The sequence below is a fragment of the Ochotona curzoniae genome, unplaced genomic scaffold (genome assembly GCF_017591425.1).
Source record: "Ochotona curzoniae isolate NIBS_2020 unplaced genomic scaffold, NIBS_Ocur_1.0 patch437, whole genome shotgun sequence".
In the NCBI taxonomy this organism is placed as follows: domain Eukaryota; kingdom Metazoa; phylum Chordata; class Mammalia; order Lagomorpha; family Ochotonidae; genus Ochotona; species Ochotona curzoniae.
This window is the reverse complement of record NW_024467014.1, coordinates 316,771-338,535: the sequence shown is the minus strand read 5'-3', so window position 1 is coordinate 338,535 and position 21,765 is coordinate 316,771. Positions and strand designations below refer to the sequence as shown.

At 54.6% G+C, this 21,765-nt stretch overlaps 1 protein-coding gene across 1 annotated transcript in view; it reads left to right on the top strand.

Moving 5' to 3' along the window:
- The first annotated feature begins 6,748 nt into the window (after nt 1-6,748).
- Nucleotides 6,749-21,765, top strand: part of LOC121167979 (NADPH--cytochrome P450 reductase) — a 34,730-nt gene continuing 19,713 nt past the window's right edge. The window contains exon 1 of the mRNA XM_040997711.1: nt 6,749-6,800. The gene's annotated coding sequence lies outside the window, so the exon portion shown is untranslated. The remainder of the gene's footprint in view (nt 6,801-21,765) is intronic.

Sequence of the window (21,765 nt, the reverse complement as noted above, 5' to 3'; positions counted from 1 at the left end):
GCGAGGAGCTGCTTCCGGGTCTTTCACCTGGGTTCAGGGGCCCACAGGCTTGGGTCATGTTCTTTTGCTTTCTTGGACTTACCAGTGAGAAGCTAGATCAGAAGTAGAGCAGCCAGGACTTGAACCAGTGCCCTATATGGTATGCGGACGTTGTAGCAGGTGGTTTAACTCACTATGCCACAGTGTGGGCCCTCTTTTTTTTTTTTTTTTTCACCAAAGTGAACATTATCTTTTCCTTTCCTTTTCCGCTGTTGAAGTCCCCTTCATCTACCATAGTCCTGTCTGAAGCCGCCCCCGCCCCCATCCGCAGGAATGTCTGGCTCTGGTCTCAGCGCTGCCTCCATCCTCCCCTTCACTGTTTCCTGAGAATGCGGGCTGTTTCCTTGGGTCCCTAAAGCTGTGTTTCCAGACATCCACGCATCCACAGTGGTCACCAGGTGCCTGCTCACCACGCAGCCAACAGGGCCACCCTGTGGCTGAGTAAGCCAGCCACTCTGTCTTCAAAGCATCAAGATCAGCATCAGTCAGGAAAAGGCCCAGCAGAGCTGAGCCAGCCACCCCTGACGTCGCGACAGGTGCCAGGATGAGGTCCGAGGTCCTTTACAGAAGGAGCAGGGAGGGACGGGGACAGTGGTGAGACCTAGCAAGTTAAAACGGTCACCTGCAGTACCAGCATTCAAAGTCCTGGCTGCTCCACTTCCGAATCAGCTCCCAGCTAATGTGCCTCTGCGATTCAGCAGAAAATGACCCAACTACTTGGGACCCTGCCACCTGCCTCCAGGCTCCTGGCTTCAGCCTGGCTTAGCTCCCTGGCCACTGCAGCCATTTGGGGAGTGAACCAGTGGATGGAAGATCTCTCTTGGTAATTCTGCCTTCCAAATAATTTCTCTCAAAAAGAGGGTTGGGGCAGAGAACCGTTCCACAGCAGACACTGGGGTGCACCTGCCTTAGTTTTCTTACCTGTAAAAAAAAGGAGACCAGACCCAGTGTTCATCAAACAGCCTCAAGAGGTTCATGGCCCTGTTAGACATGACGTCACGTGTGAGGTTTGACCGGGGATTCAGGATTAGGGCTTGGACAGTAAGGTTCCCTGTGGGTACATCCTCCCACCCTGCCACCCCAGGCTCGTCCATGGCTCCAGGACAAGGGTGGGCAGGTCCAGGATTTCTTCCTCCTTTTGCTGCTAAGAAAACAGAACAAAGACTTCCAACCAATGTCAAAGCCACTCTGCCACGGCTGGGGAAGGCTGCTGGCCTTAGTATGGAGAGGCCATGCCCCTATATCTGGGTGGCTGCCTCATCCTGGGTTTTTCAGGGGTCCTTGCTGTCAGTCCTGTGGGTGCAGAAAAGTGGAGGGCCAGGGTTGCCTACCTCCTATGTTGTCCCACACCATAGCGCTTCACTGAAGGGACATGGTGCACCGCTGCTGCTATTCCCTGCAGACTGTATTCAGACTCAAGCCAGAAGGGTCACAAATGCGACCATGGTCATTCTCTAGAACATCTGTGTGACTGTGAAGAAGAAAGCCCAGCACCCAAGGGGGCTGGCAAGAGGGAGAGGACTAGGGGGCACCCCTGCCCCCTGCTTTGCCCAAGGCATTTGGCCAGAGCCACTTTGGAGATTACAGCAACCACAGCAAACAGCAGGGTCCAAAGTGAACAGTTACTGCCCAGGGGCTGGAATGAGCACCCCAGGGCAAGGGCAGTGGCGTGGGAGGGTGTTGGGGAACAGGCCCAGCCATGGCAGGGAGGGAGGCTCAAGAGAAGTAGGCAGTGTTTGAACACGTGTGAGAAGCCTGCGGTTGATGGGCACCCAGCCAGGCAAAATAAGGAATGACTAGCTGGGCACCTTGAGCTGGATCTCATCATCTGTCTGGGTCTCCACTTTGTTCCTCTGGACGCAGAGGTCACAGCACAGACACATGAGAGAAGGGCTGTGATGACAGGTGCAGCAGGGTGCTTGGGGTCAGCCCCTTCCCCTGTTCCCTGTCACACACAGAAAGGGACGCACAGTGTGGTGAGGAAGGCCTTTGTGGGGGTGCAGCTGATAGAAGGGACTGGTGTAGGGTGAACTGGTGGCAGACTTGCCCAGGAGCTGCAGCTGGGACAAGTAGCTTGGTCCAAGGGTCAGGCCCTGAACTCAATGTCTAGAAAGGACCCCCGCCTGGTGAAGTGCTTCCTATTTAAGGGTCAAGCCAGGGGTCTGTGGGCAACAGGGAGAGCCACACCCATACTTCCCAAGGCTGCCTTAAACCGGGAGCCCTTGTCCCACACAGGAACCCACCTTTTCTTCCATTCTGCATTCTGTTCTGTGGAGACGGTTCTCTCTCTGTCTCTCTCTCTTTTTCTCTCACACACACAAGCCCTGGACAGGAAACCTGCAAGCCCCCTCTTCTTCCTCTACTTCAGGGGCACCCACTGTCCTGCAGGGGTTGAGATCAAGGCCTCCCTGATAAATGCATGACCCAGTCCAGCTTCTTAGTGGCAGCCCACCTCTCCTGACTCCTCTGTGGCTTCACCCAGCAGATACCACCTGCTGCTTGTCTCAGGCAGGATATAGCAGGAGGAAGCACTCATTTTGACTCTAGATCAACAGGGAGGCCAATATTCTGGAAAAGGATGGACAGCAGGCAAGATGTGGGCTAGATGTTGGCACAGAGGCTAGGGTACTGCATAACATGTCGGAGTCCTTGGTTCAAGTCCTGGCTCTGCTGCTGGCTCCACACTCCTGTTAAGGCACCCTGGGAGGCAGCAGGGGATAGTTCCAGTACTTGGGTTCCTGCTATCCACATGGAATAGCCAGAGTTTCCAGTCTCCTGGTTTTGGCCTAGCCCAGTGCTGGCTGTTGTAGGCATTTGGACAAAGGAACTGGTAGATGGGAGGTGTTTCTGCTGTTCTCCCTGCCCTTCCAATAAATTGATAAAACACACAAACAAACAAAAAGTAGGGCAAGCACCTAGATCCCATATGGACACTGGTTAGTGTCCCAGCTGCTCCACTTCGCATCCAGCCCTCTGCCTGTTGGCTGGGAAAGCAGTAGAGGACAGCTCAAAGCCTTGCGACCTGCACCTGCATGGGAGACCCAGAAGAGGCTTCTGGCTCCTGGCTTTGGATTGGCTAGGCTCTTGCCATGGTGGCCACATGGGGAGTGAACTGATATGTGGAATATCTTTCTCTGTGTCTCTCCTTTTCTCCATAAATCTGATCTGCCTTTCCAATAAAAATAAATAAATCTTTTTTTAAAGATTTATTTTTATTATTATTTTTTTATTGGAAAGGCGGATATATAGAGAGGAGAGACAGAGAGGAAGATCTTCCGTCCGATGATTCACTCCCCAAGTGAGCGCAACGGCCGATGCTGTGCCCATCCGAAGCCAGGAGCCTCTTCCGGGTCTCCCACGCGGGTGCAGGGTCCCAAAGCTTTGGGCCGTCCTCGACTGCTTTCCCGGGCCACAGGCAGGGAGCTGGAAGGGAAGCGGGGCTGCCAGGATAGAACCGGCGCCCATATGGGATCCTGGGCGTGCAAGGCGAGGACCTTAACCACTTGCGCCACCGCGCCGGGCCCGATAAATAAATCTTTTTAAAAAATCAAATAAACATTAAGTAGGAAACATGCTGGCCAGCAGTACCCCGGAGCATCACTCTTGTAGAGGAAGGGCAGAGGAACTTTGCAGGGACAGGAAGCCTGGTGAATTGAGGACATAAAAGATGAGCAAGAACAGCATCCCTTACACCCCCTGCCCATTAAAGGGTTGTATCCAGGGTGAGTCAAGTTTGTGGAGGGAACGGATGATGTTCAAGCCAGGAAGAGGGGTGGGCACAAGGCTCAGAACAACACTCTCGCATTCTAGGCCAAGTTCTGCCAACACCATCTCTCCTGTTGTTCTGAGCTAAGAGTTGAGCCTGTAGCAGGGGTGGGATGGGGTGGGGAGGAAACCTCTGGGGAAAGCTGGGCAGCACCAAAGCCGAGGAGGAATAGAAGATCCTTTTGCTCTTTTTCAAGGATGTATTTATTTATTTATTTATTTATTTATTTTATTGGAAACACAGTCATAGAGAATGAGAGAGGGGGAGAGATCTTCCACCTGCGGGTTCACTCCTCATATAGCTGCAGTGGCTAACGCTGAGCCGATGCAAAGCCAGGAACTAATTCTGGGTCTCCCATGTAAGTACAGGGACCCAAGATTAGGGCCATCTTCTGCTGCTTTCCCAGGCCATTAGCAGGGAGCTGGAGGGGAAGTGGAGCAGCTGGGACATAAACTGGTGCCCATGTAGGATGCTGGCACCTCAGAGGATTAGCCTTGCAGTGCCATTACACAAGCCATTCCTTTGAACTCAAGGAAGGGAGCTGACCCAAGGTGTCCCTATCATCTCAAGGATGGTTGGCTCTTGCCCTGGATCCATCCCAGGCACAGCCTGAGGCACCATAGCAACAAGGCTCATTGACTTTGAAACGCAACCTACAGATAAAGCAAGGAAACTCCTTCCCCACTCAGTGTTATCAAGCTCAGTGATGATGAGCAACACCACGGAGGTTCAAGCCGCGGAAGCTGGGAGGGGGAGCCAAGGGTAGGGTAAGGCGGGGTGATATCAGCCTCCTTGTGCCACGTGGAGAAAGATACTGGGAGCCATGCAGGGGTCAGAACAGAAAGGCCCAAGGCTGCCCCTTCCACAACAGCGATGACTAACAACAGGAGCTCCACTGGGTGTGCACGCAGCGACAGCCAGCAGGTGAGCCACGCTGGAGTGACCTCGGTCGTGGTCATCATTAGCCAGACTCACTAGAGAGCATCTGAAACGTTCAACACTGCTCACAGCCAACCCCACACACAGGTGGATCATCCGGAAATGAAGGAAGTGGCAACAAGCAGAAACGGGTCAGTGGCAGGGAAGTGACCCGTAACCTTACAGCAGCTGCACTTTTGAGTTCAGAAAAAGGACTTTTGTAGTGACTTGTTAAGAAAAGACTTATTGGGCCCCAGCTCAGGAGCCTAGTGGCTAAAAGTCCTCATCTTGCATGCACTAGGATCCCATATGGGCGCTGGTTCATGTCTCAGATGCTCCACTTCCCTTCCATCTCCCTGTTTGTGAACTGGGAGAGCAGCTGAGGATGGCCCTAAAGCCTTGGGACCCTGCGCCCGCTTGGGAGACCTGGAAGAATCTTCTGACTCCTAGATTTTGAACAGTTCAGCTCTGGTCATTACAACCACTTGAGGAGTGAACCAGTGGATGGAAGATCTTTCTCTCTATCTCTTTTTTTTTTTTAAAGATTTATTTTATTTTTATAGAAAGGCGGATATACAGAAAGATCTTCCGTCCGATGATTCACTCCCCAAGTGAGCGCAACGGCCAATGCTATGCCGATCTGAAGCCAGGAGCGTCTTCCAGGTCTCCCACACGGGTGCAGAAAAAAAACCCAAATTTTGGGCTTTTTATCACAGTTGCTGCCTTTTGTCCATTAAACAGATTGGTCTCTTGCTTGCTAATTCGGAGGAGCAATTCTGAGTTTGTCGTTTTACCTTTTTTTTTTTTTGAAAGATTTTTATTTTTAAATTTATTTTATTGGAAAAGCTAATGTACAGAGGAGAGAAAGATCTTCTGTTGGATGATTCACTCCCAAGTGGCTGCACCGATCCGAAGCCAGGAGCCAGGAACTTCCTCCAGGTCTACCCACTCGGGTGCAGGGTCCCAAGGTTTTTGGGCTGTCCTCGACTGCTGGATGGGAAATGGAGCTGCTGGGATTAGAACCGGCTCCCATATGGGATCCCTGGGCGTTCAAGGCAAGGACCTTAACCATTACGCTACCGCGTAATGGTAGATCTTCTGACTTTGCTGGTGAGGCTCTGTCTTGCAAGCATACAGATTTCTCAATCGCCTAATTGATGCCTTCTGGGGTTGATGTCACAACCACAAAAGGCCTTTTGAAGATGTGTTCCCGCAGATCCTTCCATAAACTTGTGATGTTGTTCACTCTTATTTTTTTTTTTTAATAACTTATAATATCTGCAGTGATTCAGAATTTATACCCGGAACGCGTGACATCTTTGGGGGATGGTAATGGCTGGGAAGGCTGGGAAGGCGGGGCAGCGAGTGTGGGAAAGACACGGGAGGTGGCAGACACAGCTGAGGTCATCCCGGGGAAAGGTGATCGCAGGTGGGCCTAAAGTAGGGCGAGGATGGTGGGAGGGGCAGGTCTTAGCGACTGGTGGGACATATGGGGTGGGAACAGGGGGTCGTCACCCATAAGGGGTCAGGTGCCCCGGGCGACATCAGTGCCCTCTTCATGGCCTATTTTGCCATTTTTTACGGGATTTGATTATTAGGGGAAGACGGGTAACCAGTTTTGTTTTTTTTTTTTCAAGAGGGTCCCAGAGCTCTGGGGAGAAGTGGGTCATTCACCCACCCTAACAAAAGGTAACAAAGGCAGTGTGGTTCCGGTGACTGGCTTTTCTCATCACCGTGCAGAGGAACCCGCAGCCTCGAACGTGCAGGCCTCGCCGCCCACCCCATGGCCCGGACCGCCTGCCCCGGAGCCCGGAACCGGGAGCCGGCACCGAGGTGGGCACGCCCACCCGGGAGCCGAGGGGCGTGGCCAGGCTGGCCGTACCAAGCTTCGAATGCGTAGGGGGGGGAAGAGCGTCTGCGAGGCCCGCCTCGGGAGCGCGAGGGGCCCAGATGGGCGGAGCGGCCGCCCCGAGCGCCACGCCTCCACCCCCGCGGCCGCGCGGCCGTTGGTAGCGCCTCAGTGGTGCGGGCCTGCGTACTTGCCCAGGTGCCCCCAGAGAGCTGCCGGCCGCCCGCGGTGAGTGAGTGCGACCTGGGGTCGCGGGGTGTGGGGAGCGCCGGGTCCCGGGGTGCTCGCCGGAGTGCGGGCAGTGCGTTCCCGGTCCGGACGCTCTGGGCGCTGGGCGCTGTGGCGGGCCCTCAGAACCGAAGCTCCTCACGTTTGCTCTCGCCCCTGGCGCTGCCCCGGTGGTCCTTCCTTCTAGCTGATTTACTCGGCGTCCACCTGTCCCCAGCCTGGGACCAACGCGCCCAACACCCCCCACTTCAAGTCCTTCCGCCGAGGGGCTTCACGGTGACCGAGGGGCTGGGGCTCCGAGTTTTGCGCGTCGCTACCCCTCGGCTGCTCCTCTCGGCCTCAGTTTCCCCATTTGTTCCTTGGGGTCTCGGGCGGCAACGAATTACGTAAAATGATTCATGCTCCCCGGGCGCGAAGGGGACCAGAATCTGGCCTGCAAACCTCAAGAGTGCCCACTGCAGGGCTGAGGGGCATCCTGGAGCAGGTGTCCGGCCTCACTCCCCGTTCTCCTCCCCGACCCGGGTCGAGGTGGTCACTCAGGCTCCTGGCTGGGCAGTCGAGATTTCCCTTAGCTTCACTCAGGGAGCAATGGGGTAAGAGGTCGAGGTTTCTTGGGCCTCAGAGGGGGGAGGGGCACCCTCCGGGGAACTTGACCTCGACTTTGGCTGTTCCTCCACTGACGTTTGGGGTGGTTGGGGGCCGTCACTTACTCCGGGGAGAATGAAGTCTGGAATGGAGGACAGAGGTGGGGGTAGGAAAGAACCTTGGGGAATAAAACTGAGAACCCTGAGTGCATGTGTAGGCCCCTCACTACTTTGAGGGGAGGGGGGTCCTGGGACACACCCCTGCAGCCATCCATTATCCTCAGGCCTTGTGTGTGCTGGTGACATCCCTGGGGGGGTGGCTGGATTAGGATAACGGGGTAGAAGGCCAGGTTGATAAACCAGTGTGTGTGGGGAACAGGTCAGTCTGTGTCCCTGGAAGGAGCTCTTTTCCTATTGAGAGTGTCTGATGTGGTTCCTACCATCCGGCTTAGGAACCTGTTTCCAGGGAGGGTGCCAGCTGAACCGTTGTCCGAAATGTTTGGAAAACAGGTGTGCATTTGGGAGTGGGGACTGTTATTGTCTCCAGCTGTGTGTGGTTGTGGTAGTGGTGGTGGTCGTGGTGGTGCAGGAGCTTACCTCTCCAGCATTCCCCACATCTGGCTGCGTGCGTTTGAACCCCAAAAAGCCCCTGGGGTGTGTAGCGTCACACCGTGGGTGACCATCATCCCCCTTTCCTGGGCAGGGCAGGGGACACTCCCACTCCTGGCTGGTACAGGTTATAAACAGCCAAGGGGGTGGGGAAGTGCCTCGCCTGACAAACCTGAAGTTTTAGGATCTGCCATCAACTCAAGGTTGGGCCTCCCCTAATCACTTGGAAGTCAGGTTCTCTGAGTCCAAGGTGAGTTAATGGAAGCCTGCTTGGCCAGGCTAGAACGTTTCACTGACAACCCAAGGACGGGCTCAAAAGGACCTCCTAGCCAGCTTGTCCCCCGCATGGGTGGCGGGGGTCCCCTTGGGTCACCTGCTGCTACTTTCCCAGGTGCCTTAGCAGGGAACTGGATTGGAAGCGAAGCAGCCAGGACTCAAACTGCTGTCCTGATAAAGAATGAGCAGCAGCTGAACCGGCTGTGCGTCCATGTTGGCCCCCAGAAATGTTAATTACAAAGTAATTTAAAAAAAAGTTTGCAGAAATAGGCGATGAAGATACTGTCTCAGAGTTGTTCCCTGAGATGTGTGTTTAGCAGTGTCCAATCTAAGCTCTAGATGTTTTTCTTCAGATACAACATCGTTTTTCTTAGACTCTGTCTTGTACTGAAAGCAACAGATTCGGTCCTGCTGAATTTTGTAGCATGAAGCCGATTCATGGTGCTGAGCCTGCCATTTAAGGTCCGAGGGCGACCTTGGCGTCCTTGGCTGCCAGGCAGGGTCTCCCGTTTCCTTGTCTGAGACACGATCCATCGATCCTGGGGTGTCACAGGGCAGCGGGTGCCGCCAAAGGCCGGTGGTGTTGTGTGCAGCTTTGTCCTATCATGAACTCACTCTAGCTTGGTGTGCCTGGGCAAATATTTTTGCATCCTGGATTCTGAGAAGGCAAGTAGCCAGAGCAACATATGTGGCCTGTGACTTGTATGCGGGCACTTCAAAACTGGGGGGGTGAGAGATAAGGTGACACATGTTGAAATCCATGCATTGGGGAGCAGGAGGCCTTCAGACAAAGTACCTGCTGTGAAAACCCCGGGCCTGGCTCTAAGAGTCTCAGTAACAATGAGTTCAACTCCATTTTCTGTGAACTTTCTGAAACACTGTGTATTCGTTTGCTTAGTAGATGTCAATGACCTGCAGTGTCCCAAACATCATTGGAGTTGTGAGGGAACTAGAGGTGAACAGGCAGAGAAGACAGACCCCTTCTGGATCTGACCTTGAACTGGGGCAGGCAAACACCACCTGTGTCGTAAGGTGACAGCTGCCAGGGAAATCCTGTCGCGTGTGGGTGTGTGTGGGGGGGGAGGGGGACAGTTTATGGATTTAAACATCAGCAGGTCTTAGTCCCCCTGCAGTGAGGCACTGATTTGCAGTGCTGCGGTCAGGAACCTCAAGAACGCTTCTGATGAGTGCCCACGTGGGGGGGCTATGTTTGTACCAGGGCACCTCACAAAGTTGCTGGACAGTGGGATTCAAAGTTCAGTGCAGCAGCTGATTTAGAAATCCATGGGAAGGTTTTTTTTTTTTTTTAAATAATACTCATGAACTTTTTTGTTTCCTTTTAAAGATTTATTGGAAAGACATATTTACAGAGAGAAGGAGAGATAGCAAGATACAACCTCTGTCCACTGGGTCACTCCTCAAGTGTCTGCACTAGCTGGAGCTGAGCCAATCTGGAGCCCCGAGCTTCGTTCAAGTCTCCCACGCAGATGCAGGGTCCCAAGGCTTTAGGCCATCCTCTGCTGCTTTCCCAGACCACAAGCAGGGAGCTGGAAGGGCAGCAGCCAGGACTTGGACTGGCGCCCATATAGGATCCTGGTGCATGGAAGGCAACGATTGAGTCACTGGGCCAATGCTCCAGGCTCTCTTTATGCTTTCATAAAAAAGATTTATTGGGCCCCCCTTTTTGAAAAATAAAAAACCAGTTATTTATTAATTTGAAAGGCAGAATTACAAGTTTCCCACATGGGTACAAATGGCTGCAGGGGCTGTACCTGGGCCCCTCTGAAGCCAGGGCCTTCATCTAGGTCTCCCACACCGGTACAGGGGGCCAGACACTTGGACCAACTGCCACTGCTTTCCAGTCACGTGAGCAGGGAGCTGGATCAGAAGTGAGCAGCGAGGATACAAAACCCATGATCCCCGATGGGATGCAAGTGTCACAAACCGTGTCTTCGCCACTGTGTCCCGGCCGCCCCTCCAGTGCACTTTGAAGACCCCTGGCAGTGGTACGCCAGCTCTGTGCTAAGTTTGTATTTTGCATGCTGCACGTGCACACAATGTCAGAATTCTTCTGGTGACTTCCCTGGGGTGGTGGGTGGTTAGGATGTGGACACCGGCTCTTACAACCTGTGCGGGTCAAGTTCACAAGGGTCCTGAGCCCCTGTCCCTCCAGCACTGTGTGTGTTCTCTAACTGTAGAGGATTCTTCCCCCCCTTTGGTGAAGGGGAAAGCTCATGGTTAATATGATTACTTCATAAGGCGATTCCTCCTCCCTCATAGTCCCACAGAACATGAGTTGAACACGTGTCATCTTCTGTGTCTGTTATCTAGTAGCATGAGACATGGTAAAGGCAGTGGTGGCCGGCCCCGAGAGACAGGCAACACCAGCTGTTAGCAGCTGTCACCAGGGCTGCAGAAGCAGACTGAGTTTGCTGTGTGGTTGCCTTCCCTGGTGTTCTACTAAAGCTCAAGGCCCCTGGCAGGTGGGGAGAGGGATTTGGCCAGAGGTGGTGGCTTGCCTGCCTGTACAGGCCTGGGACTTCATGTGTTCATCAGGAAAGTCAGGGCAGGCTCCCTTGCTGCACCTGCCTGCCCGCCTCCTGGAGTAGCTCGCAAGGGGTGGCCTTTTCAGTAGCCGGCTGATGCCGCTGGTTCTTGGCAGGTGCCGAGTGGTCCCCTCAGGGTGTGAACCTTCATGGGGAGGGCCTGGTGCAGGCACTGGAGAGTGCCAGTAGGGAGGGCAGGCAGCAGACCAACAAACAGGTATGCCCAGCTTGTCCTGGAGGTGACAGGTGTGAGGGCTCGGGTAACCAGAGCTGCCTTGGGCAGTAGACAGGATGTGTGTGTGTAATATCCCATGGGAAAGGTACTGTTTATTTGTTCCAAAATTTATTTAAAAGACAGCATGACAGAGAGAACTCTGCTATTTCTGATTCACTCCCCAAACAGTAGCAACCGCCAGGGCTGAGCTGGGTTAAAACCAGGAGCCCTGCACTCCATCCGGGTCTCCCACGTGGGTGGCAGGGGCCCAAGGACTTGGACCATTGTCTTCTGCTTTCCCAGCTGCATTAACAGAGAGCTGAATCAGAAGCAGAGCAGCCATATGGGATGCTGACACCCCCGCTCCCTCTGCTTTGCCATCCCCAAGGTGACATTGAGTTGGGTCAAGAGTTGGTTAGGATCGCTCTGAACCCACAAGGCCAAAGTTACTCAGAGGGGTCCATCTGAAGGGGCATGATGAGCCAGTGTCAGGAGTGGTGGGGAGACCCTGCTATGGGCAGGTCTTCTGATGTTGAGGGTACAGGCTTTCTCAACGCCCTCCGAGTGAGCTCACACACCCTGGGGTCTTTATAGTCAGTGCACATCTGGGCTCACACAGCATCCTGCAGGCATCTGTCCTCCCAGCCCTCGGCCGAGGACTGTGTACCTGTTGGGCTTAGCACGGTGTGTGCACCCAAGTGTGTGCGCATCTCTGTGTGTGTGTACACGCCTGTGTATGGCCTCTTCAGGGACCACAGCTTTTGTTTCAGCGTTGTAGGAAGGCAAGGTTTCCAGGCTAACCCACAGTCTAATACTGGGCCACTGGTGCTGGTGGTGGTTGGCTAATCTTGGGGAGCTGAGATCTTCAGAGGGCACGCCCGGGGCTGGGAAGCAGGATGGGAAGCGCTGGGCTCACATGTCCTCTGCTTGGGCATTACATAACATCCTTCCATGAGCGGGCAGCTGGCCTTCAGGCTTTCCCTCTGATCTCCTCCCACCGAGCCCCTGTGTGGTCTTTGACTTTTCCCCGTGGGCCCCCCAGCCCACCCGGCACACACAATTCAACCTCCACAGGTCTCTCACCCCCCCCCCCTCCGCTTGCTGCTTGTGTGCGTGACATGGGAACACTCGGATCCCAGTTTCCTCTCCCGCCCCCTCCGCCCCGCCCCGGCATCCTGGTCCTCATCGCCTGTCTGGGGTGGCTGGGCCTGGACAAAGGTTGCCAGGGCTGGATAGGAACACATGAACTCCCAGTGACCCCTGAACTCAGACGCACTGCCTGTGTGTGTCACTAGAGGTGAGCATTCTGCACAGCAAACAGACTGCAACAGAGACACCCGCAGGACTGCCAGTAAGCCAATGGCGCCGGGGCCTGTGCAGGGGTGGGGCCAGGCATCAGGGGGCATGGTCTGCCCGGGACTAGGCTGTTTGTTGGTTTTGGTTAAGGGTTTCAGAACCTCTGTGATGTCTTACGAAATCACACGGTGTGACATGGCCACATCAGCCACAGTCCCTTATGTAACTGATCTGCAAATGCTACAAGGTCTCTGTCCCCAGTTGTGACCTCACTGCCTTCCTGGTCCTGAGGCTCTAACGGACACACCTTTTCTTTCACTTTCTTGTCTCATCCTGCACCCTCTACCACCACCAGCTCAGGTGAGTTTTGGCCTTGGAGTCTTTCTGCTGCTTGTGATCTTAGGGTAGCCCTGCTGTGCTGGGTGGTCCATAGTCCTGGCTTGCCCAGCCCCTCTTGTGATCTGTCCATGGTACCAGTACAGGGTTGGGGTTCAGACCCCGTTTTTTTTTGTTGTTGTCCATATGCTTTGCTCAAGAACTTGTAGTCACTCTTGCCGTTTTACAGTATAGGATCTTTTTCTGCTGCTGCTTCCGTAGAGCTAAGAGTGGGAGGACACTGCCTGCCCCTCTCCAGCGTCCCTGTGGTTGGAATAGACTGGGTTCAGTTAGCGCAGCAAGGCTACCCGTGCTTTCTGCCAGCGGGAGCCAGGGCACGGCATGGCCTCCAGCGACTGCACCATAGGGCAGGGTTCGGGGTGCCAGTTAATGTGCTACTGGGGGTACCTGCACTGCTCAGGAGTGTGAGTCCGTGTCTCAGCTCTTGTTTCTGATTCCGGCTCCCCACACATGCACACCCTGGGAGACAACAGGTGGCAGCTCAAGTCCTTGGCTCCCAGGCCCCTCCCCCTGAGTCCCCAGCTCCTATCTTTGCGCTGGTCCAGTCCTGGCTGTCGCAGGCATTTGGAAAGTGATTAGTGAATGGCAGACCTCTGGCCCTGTCTCTCTGCCTCTTAAATAAGTAAAAATTAGTAAACCATTTTTTTAAAAATACTAACCGGATGAGCAAGTGAATCTGACATCCGTCTCATGGTTATTGCCCAGAGTAATTGATCATGCGTGTTGGTAGAACTGAGATGTCAGGATTGGATCTGGTCCACGAGAGGTGATTTATCTTTGAGACAGGGTGCTCCCAGCTGCCGACCAGCCCCTAGATGGTCACAGCGGTAGTGGCTGGAGCTGGGACTACAGGCTCTCCACACAGGCACCGGGAGCCACAACTCCTCGGGCACCTGCTGCTGCTCCCAGGATGTGTGTGAGCAGGAAACTGAGCATCAGAGCTGAGCACTGAGCTCAGACCCTAGGTATTCTGGCCACTGGGCTAAATGCCCATGGCCTTCTCCGTAGCTTAGAAAGTGATTTGAAGGTACAAGATAAACTTCGGGGATGAGTTTTAGTTTCTGTCTAGGCACAGAGCAGTTTTCTAGGCACAGTTTTCTGTCTAGGAGCAGACATTTGGCCATGGCGGTGAAGATGCCACATACCACTTTAGAGTACCCAGGTTCTGGTCCCAGCATGCCCCTGACTGGTGAAGTGGCTCAACAGCCGTCCCAGAAGGGAGGACACAGCGATAATCGCAAGAAGCACTCCCCGCACCCCCAGCTCCCTTGTCAAGCCAAATGCAGCAGCCTCTGTCCTCAGCTCACGTGGACCAGGCCCCCCAAGTACAGACAAGACCCGCAGTGAGTGTGAGGGGCTGATGGCGTGCATCCAGGCAGACAGGACAGAAGCGTGCTCTGTGGCCCCAGAGCTGCAGGCTCTGACATAGTAACACTGCTGGGGCAGGCCGAGTCAGCCAGGCGCACTGGTGTACCATGGCAGGTGGAGGTGAAGCTCGAGGCCCCAGGAGAGAGGGTGGGCCAGAGTGGGAGGCTACTGAGTAACTCCACCGTGAGTACTGTCCTGCGTGAGAGTGGAGTCCAGGCTGCCCTCCTGCTGGGGCAGGTGTGAGGCTGCGCTGAGTGAGGTCCTAAGTGTGTGATACGCACAGAACCCTCCTGCTGGGCCAAGCCTGGTGAGTACAAGGAGGGTGGGCAGAGATATGGGGGCTTGTGCAATGGAGAGTGATGCCATCAGCTGATGGGGCGAGCAGGCCGTCGCTTGGGTCATGCCGGCCAGCCGCCTATCTTTGCTTTGGCCTTGTTCTCAGTAAGTCTTGAAGGGCGCACAGCTGGCCAGTGGAGCAGCCCTGGCTTCGAGTCTTGTCCCTGCTGCTTGGCAGTTCCCTGGCCTTGGAGGGGCCTTGAGCCCGTGTCGGAGTTTGCAGTTGCTGCACAGCAGAGTGTCAGCATGAAGACACACACTGTGAGCTCATGGAGTGCCACACTGAGTGCAAAACGTGTGTCACAGACCCAGTTAGTGTTGAATCAGGACACTGGTGACCGAGTGCGTAGTCGGGCGGGTGGAGGTCTGTGGTTACAGTACAGCTACTCCAGGCTCTGCAGGCTTGCTCAGAGTTGCTCAGCTCCAGCTGGGCAGCACCCCACACCCCTTACTCCAAAGGCATCTGAGTTCTTTCTGGGGTGTTTGCAGTTAGTGGCCATGGCTGCACAGTGGATGAAAACCACTGAGTCAGGCCCTTCAAAGTGGTGTGTTACATGGGGTGTGCATGCCGGCTCAGTCTTGAAGCAAGGTTCATAGATCACAAGTTTTGCATCTGTGGGTTTTTTTTAAAGATTTATTTTTTTTATTGGAAAGGCGGATGTACAGAGAGGAAAGACAGAGAGGAAGATCTTCCATCCGATGATTCACAAGTGACCGCAACGGCCGATGCTATGCCAATCCGAAGCCAGGAGACTCTTCCGGGTCTCCCACATGGGTGCAGGGTCCCAAAGCTTTGGGCCGTCCTCGACTGCTTTCCCGGGCCACAGGCAGGGAGCTGGAAGGGAAGCGGGGCTGCCGGGATTAGAACCGGCGCCCATATGGGATCCCGGGCGTGCAAGGCGAGGACCTTAACCACTGTGCCACTGCGCCGGGCCCTTGCATCTGTGTTTAAAGAGTTTTTTAGTTGAGGGACGAGAGTTACAGAGAGATCTTTCATCTACCAGCTAATTCCTCACATGGCTGCAACAACCAGAGCTTGTGTAGGTCAAAGCCAGGAGTCTGGAGCCCCAGCTGGGTCTGCCCTGTGGGTGCAAGAACCTGAGCACTGGGGCCATCTCCTGCTGTGTGATGGCTACATCAGGTGCTGGTGTAGCGTGCTATGCCACAGTACCGTCCCAAGTTCTCAATCCACTGTGTCCCCAACTCCCAGATAACCTTGAACAAGTCCCAGATGCCTGCAGTGGACATGTGCATGCAGAAGCGCTTCTGTGCCCTCCACATTCCTCTTTTTAAGGAAAAATTTCCATTGATTGTTATATTTGGTGAACAGAGAGAAGAAATAGACACAGACCAAGATCATCCACTTGCTGGTCTATACCCCCCTGTTCACAGTGGCCAGCAGTGTGTGAGGTCAAAACCAGGAGCCTGGGACTCCAGCCAGGAGTGGCCGGGACACAGGCACTCGGGCTGTCATGCACTGCCACCTTCTTAGCAGGGAGCTTAGCTGGGACTTGAACCCACACACCCTGGTGGGAGCTGTGGCATCTGGATCACAGCCGCTCACCCCCTGCGCCCCCTCCAGAAGTGGACGTGGGCTATGAGAGGGCATGACAAACATCTTTTATGGATAAGAGTGGGCCCCTGGGACATCCCCCCACCCCATTGCAGCAGCCGCACCCTGAGGGTGGAGCAGTGAACACCCACTTGCGGCTCTGGTGGGGTCACCTGATGGGGGCCTGGTGGGCACTCTGCCTACCTGGTGGGGCTCTGCCTGCACAGATCTAGCAGAAACCCTGGTGCTCTGCGCATGCACTCAGGAGAACCCGGGTTCCCACTACAGCAGTGTGGAGGTGACTTAGTCCCTCCTCTGGCTGGGGGTGTGTGTGGCTTTCTAACTGGAAGCCACTGGAGTGCCCAGTACATCCCCACAGCTTGCTGCACCGGGCACTGGCTCTCCACCGTATCCTTGGGGTGACCCTGTGCACCTGTCCCAAGCTACTGCCCTGTCAGGGTCACTCCGAGCAGTGGTGGGTGCTGACAGGCAGTCTCATCAGTGGGGTGGGTGGTAATTGTGCAGCTGCTTTTATAGAAGCTGCTTGCCCGTCCCCTAAGGCCCTTGTGTTGGGATCTAATCATTACTGACGTGTTCGTGCTGGGCTGTTTAAGTCCCAGAGGTGATGCACGAGGTGTGGCCCTCCGGGCGCAGTCACAGAGCAACCTGGAGTTGGTGCCCGGTGCCCTCATGCCAGTCTGAGGTCATGGTGAGATACAAGCAGAGCTGGGAGGGGTGGCCACAGCACCGCCCTCTGAGGCCCCAGCTGGACCCGTGAGCTCACCTGGACTCCAGGTTGCTGTGCATTGGTGCTGTGGCACCTGGCAGCTTGCCAAAGAGCTACTGACAGCCACGAACAAGGAAGGCACGGCTTAACACCTATCCTGTGTGCCCAACAGCCATCACACACTGTCCCAGCAGAAATCCAGCTTTGCTGAGTGGGCATTGCTGGCTGAACCTGGGTAACTTGACCAGTAGGAGGACCACTGGCACCACGGTGAGCTGGAGGTTGAGGCTGTTCTGGTCTGCAACCCGCAAGTGAGAGCTAGGACTGCCACAAGAAGGTGACACAGACCCCCACCCACCCCTGCCAAGGGTCCTTTTTTTTTTTTTTTTAAGAAAAGGTTATAATGATTACATGGTTGATCAGGGTGGGAAGGATCAAGGTTTAGGGAAAACTGGATTGCTTCCAAATTTGCTATTTCTTGTTGTTTCTGGGGGGAGGGGAGAGACAAAGGGGGAAACCACTCAGGACTTTCCACACGTCCCAGTTCCCAGGGATGAGAAACCGCCTCCTCATACCAAGCCAGGGTCTCGGTGTGCGTGTATTCCGAGGGTTCTGTCCAGGTGGTTTGGATAGTTCTGAAGTGCTGCCAATCTTACCAATCCGAGGATGATGTCACCCACCCAATGTCCATTGGCTCTACTCACTGAGGTTTTTTGCTGTCATTGTTGGTTTGGGGTAGTTGTCCAGTTAGTTCTGTTCTGCTGCAGCACCAAATGTGCTGCCATATTCTCCTTTTACAACAGGGCCTGTGTCTACTGCCCCGCCTTTTTCATTAAGTACGACATGTCAGGGTCCTTTTAAAAAAAATGATTTTTACTGGAAAGTCAGATATACGGACAGAAGGAGAGACAGAGAAAGATCTTGGGTCCATTGATTCACTCCCCAAGTAGCCGCTACGGCTGGAGCTGAACTGATCTGAACCTAGAAGCTTCCTCTGGGTCTCCCACATGAGGCTCCCAAGGCTTTGGGCCATCCTCGACTGCTTTCCCAGACCACAAGCAGGGAGCTGGATGGAAAGTGAGACCGCCTGGATTAGAACATGGAATCCTGGCACGTGCAAGGCGAGGGCTTTAGCCAGTAGGCTACTGCACCGGGCCCATCCGCCCAGGGTCCTTAAATCTCTCTCTGTGGGTGGGCATCTGGCATAGCAGTTAAGGTGCCCTGTCAGAATCTGAGTCCCCAGTGTGTCCCATTCCTGCTTTCCTGCTACCACTTTGTACCCCAGAGTGTGGGGGGCAGCTATGATGGCCGAAGTCCTTGGTTTCCTGTCACCCAGGTGGGGTGGGATTCCCAGATGGAGGTCCTGTCTCCTGGCTCCAGCTGTTGCAGGTGTTTGGGCATTGTGCCAGCAGATGTGGGAGTGTGTGCACGTGCACACGTACTGGTCAGCCAGCCTTTCAAACGAAAAACGTCTAAAGGAACTCTCCCTCTGTAAGTTGGTCACCACTGAGATGTTGGTCTCTAGAACGAGTGGAATATTGGTTTAAGCACAGCGTGTGCTGCGGACCAGGAGAGAGGACTGGTGCGGGTGCCCAGAGCGGCCCCGGTGCCCAGCGCAGCCCTGGCCCAGGAGCCCCAGCATTGCTTCCCACAGCTCCTGCTCGGTGAGGCGGCGCCGTGAGCCAGGCGTCTGCCGTGCTGGGCGCCTTGCTTTGTTTTGTTTGAGGACCTTGTTTCTTGGAGACTGCGAGGCAGATTGCCAGTTTATTCAGCACTTATTTGAATAAAATGTGTACCTGGAACCATGAGGCAGACCCAGGTCGGAATGCCAGAGCTGTTCAGAAGCCTCGTGTTTTGTTTTGTACCCCAGGAGCATTGAATACCTGGCACAAGGAGGCGTCTTGCCATACCCTGCCCCCCACTTCCCTCATGTTATCACCTTCTGCAATCAAAATGGAACAATCCAGAACACGAGTGTAGCCCAACACAACATCCCTAGCCACATCAGGTGTCGGCAGTTGCTTTTTGGTTTTTGTTTTTTTTTTTTTAAGCAAATGCACCTGGGGCCCTGCATGGTAGCTTAGTGGCTAAAGTCCTTGCTCTGCTTATGCTGGGATCCCATTTGGGCACTGGCTTGTATCCCAGGTGCTCCACTTCCCATCCAGCTCCCTGCTTGTGGCCTGGGAAAGCAGTCAAGAACAGCTCAAAGCCTTTTGGGACCTTGCCGCCTGCATGAGAGACCTGGAAGAGGCTCCTGGCTTTGGATCAGCTCAGCTCCGGCCCATAGCAGGCACTTGGGGGTGAACCAGCAGACGGAAGATCTTTCTCTCTGTATCTTCTCTCTGTAAATCTAACTTTCTCATAAATAAATAAATAATCAGCAGTTCTGCACATGTGGTTGGAGGCGTGGATGGATGTTGCTATGCTCCAAGGTCGGCCTCAAACCCGGGTAGACTTGGTCCCCTTCTCCCATTGGTGTCTTCTTTCTCTTCCTGGTTCCTGGCCAGCAAAGGACTCCCAGCAGCCAGAGTCCTCCCCCGGGACCGAGTCACTTCCTCATCTGTGAACTTGTCCTGAAGCTAGGATGAGCGAGCCAGTGTGGGACCACTCACCCAGGCAGGCGTGGAGCCGGGAACTAGAGAGAGTCCAGAAATAAAGTCACACGTCCTTGGCTTGGGGAAGGGGTAGTCTTGTGTGTGACCCTGACATTTTCCAGAAAGCCAGGCCTTTGGTTTGTAGACTGTCCGTCAGTTTGGGATCTGTCTGATGTTTCTTTGTCGTAAGCTTCCCTTTGTGTGGTAGAAGGGCAACAGGAATGGTGCTGTGCGTAAGGTGCCTTGTGTCTGGGGGCGTGTAACATCACTTCCTTCTTGTGCTGGAGCTGTTGGCTGCTCTCCCCGCCTTGGTGGAAGCAGTGATTGCCAAGGCCTTGATCTTCCGGAGGCCTTCATTCCTGCCTCAGGGGCTGTTGGCGTCCTGCTGTCCCCTGGAAGTGCTCCTCCCCGCGTGCTTGCTTGTTTGTGTCAGTGCTGAGCCGAGGGTTTTCCTCAGATCCTCTGGGTTCTCTTCCTCAGCTAATAGCCGCAGGTGGGGTCGGCTAGATGCCGCTGCCGCCTTCCTTGCATTATATCCAAAAGTCAGCTCCTTTTGCACCCGATTCCTACATGTAAACTTTGTAAAGAAAATACTAAGGGGCGGACCCAATAACCAGAACACCGAGGACTGAGCCAGGTTGAAGGCAGAAGCCCGGAGCTCCGTCTGGGTCCCCCCCTGGGGGTGGCAAGTCCCCAAGTACCTGTGCTGGCAGCTGCCGCCTTCCCAAGCACAGTAGCCTGGAGTTGGATTCCAAGTGGAGCAGCTGGGCTTCAGCTGGGATTTGAACCCTCCCCACTGCAGGATGGCAGGTGGCTGGTGAGCTGCGAAACAGTGTTACTTGCTGCTGAGTGCATCTGTCTGTATCTTCCAGAAGTTAGTTACGTAAACGGGCTGCTGTACTCTCCAGTCTGGGACCTGCGCTTTTCCCCATGAGGGGTTGCATAGCAGCGGCATAGTCTCTTTGCAGTCCAGGGTCACCGGCTGGTAGCATTCTTGTTTCCCTTTGATTGGGAGCAGTCCTCACTCGCTTTGTCTGGTGTAACCCTGACATTTTCCAGAAAGTCAGGCCTTTTGTTTGGAGACTGTCAATTGGTTTTGGATCTGTCTAATGTTTCCTTATCGTCAGGTTCACTTTATGTGGTTTTTGGTGGAATGTCACAGAAATGGTGCCGTGCGTGAGGTGCGCTGTGTCTGGAGGGTGGTGACGTCGCTTCTCGCTTCCTTCTCATGTTGGAGCTGTTGGGCGTTCTCGCTCGCTCGCTCTTTCTCTCTGCAGCCAGTTAGTTTCTCATGTGACCCTGTGTGGGTCCGGAGAGGCCCACTCCCTAAGGAGGCAGCGGCAGCCAAGGCCTTCAACTCCCTGAAGCCTTTATTCCTGCCATGGGGCCGTGGGTGTTCTGCCCCCCACTTCCACCTTGTGCCTGCTTACTTCTGTCCATGTGGATCCTCAGATTTCTCTCAGGTCCTGTGGGCTCTCCTCCACAGCCAGTGGGGCTTGTTCTGAAGCTCAGGTGGATGTTCCAGCATGACCCCCACCAGCAAACACCCATATCCCTTCCCCCACAGCCCTGCAGGTTCCCCAGCACAGCAGGTGCCCTGGGGCCATGCACCCCTTTCCCCACCCCAGCTGTGGACTCCTCTGCAGGAGAACCCAGGGAACAGCGCTTGGAAGCTGAGAGGCAGGGCTCCAGGCGTGGCTCAGCTGCCCCAGAGGTGTCATTGCCTCTCAGCCTTCGTAGTAGAGAAAAGCTGGCAAGTCACGTGCACACTTTTGCACCTGCGCGTCCTTATGTACACGAGTGGCCGCCCCTGGACTCTTGCCGTCCTGTCTGTGTCCGTGTGTGCAGCTTCCCCTTCCAGCCACCTCCATGTGTGTTTTAGGTTTACCAGGCATCTGCTTACACAAGGACAGACAGAGGCTGTGCCTGCTGCCACCTGCCAACAAACAACATTCTAGAGGAAAGTTCTGTTTTATTGCCCGTATCCCTCTGGGTTATTTTTTTTTTTTCCTGAGAACTACCTAGTTTTTCTTCTATTAATGAAAGTACAGCTTCCTTTATGTGTGTGTGTGTGTGTGTGTGCGCGCGTGTGCGTTTATATATAATTTGTTTTGGCAGTCCTCCCGTAAGAGTACTATGGTCTTATGTAATTATTTTTATTTGATAAGGGAGAAACACAGAGCACCCATCCTCTGGTTAACTCCCTGAATACCTGCAGCAGGTGGGGCTGGCGCTGGCCAAGGGTGGAACCACGAGCCAGGATGGCAGTGCCGGTCTCTGGGGGTGGCAGGAACGTGGCTGCTTTGAGCCAGCGCTGTCGCCTCCCAGGGTCTGCATCAGCGGGCAGACCAGGCATCCCGTCCATGGACTTGGCGTCCTAACCATAGGCCAGAGGCCCGGTTCCCGCGGAATGGCAAGTCCGCTGCTTGGTGTCCTCTTGTTTGGAAGCGTAAGCCTCTGTTTGGGC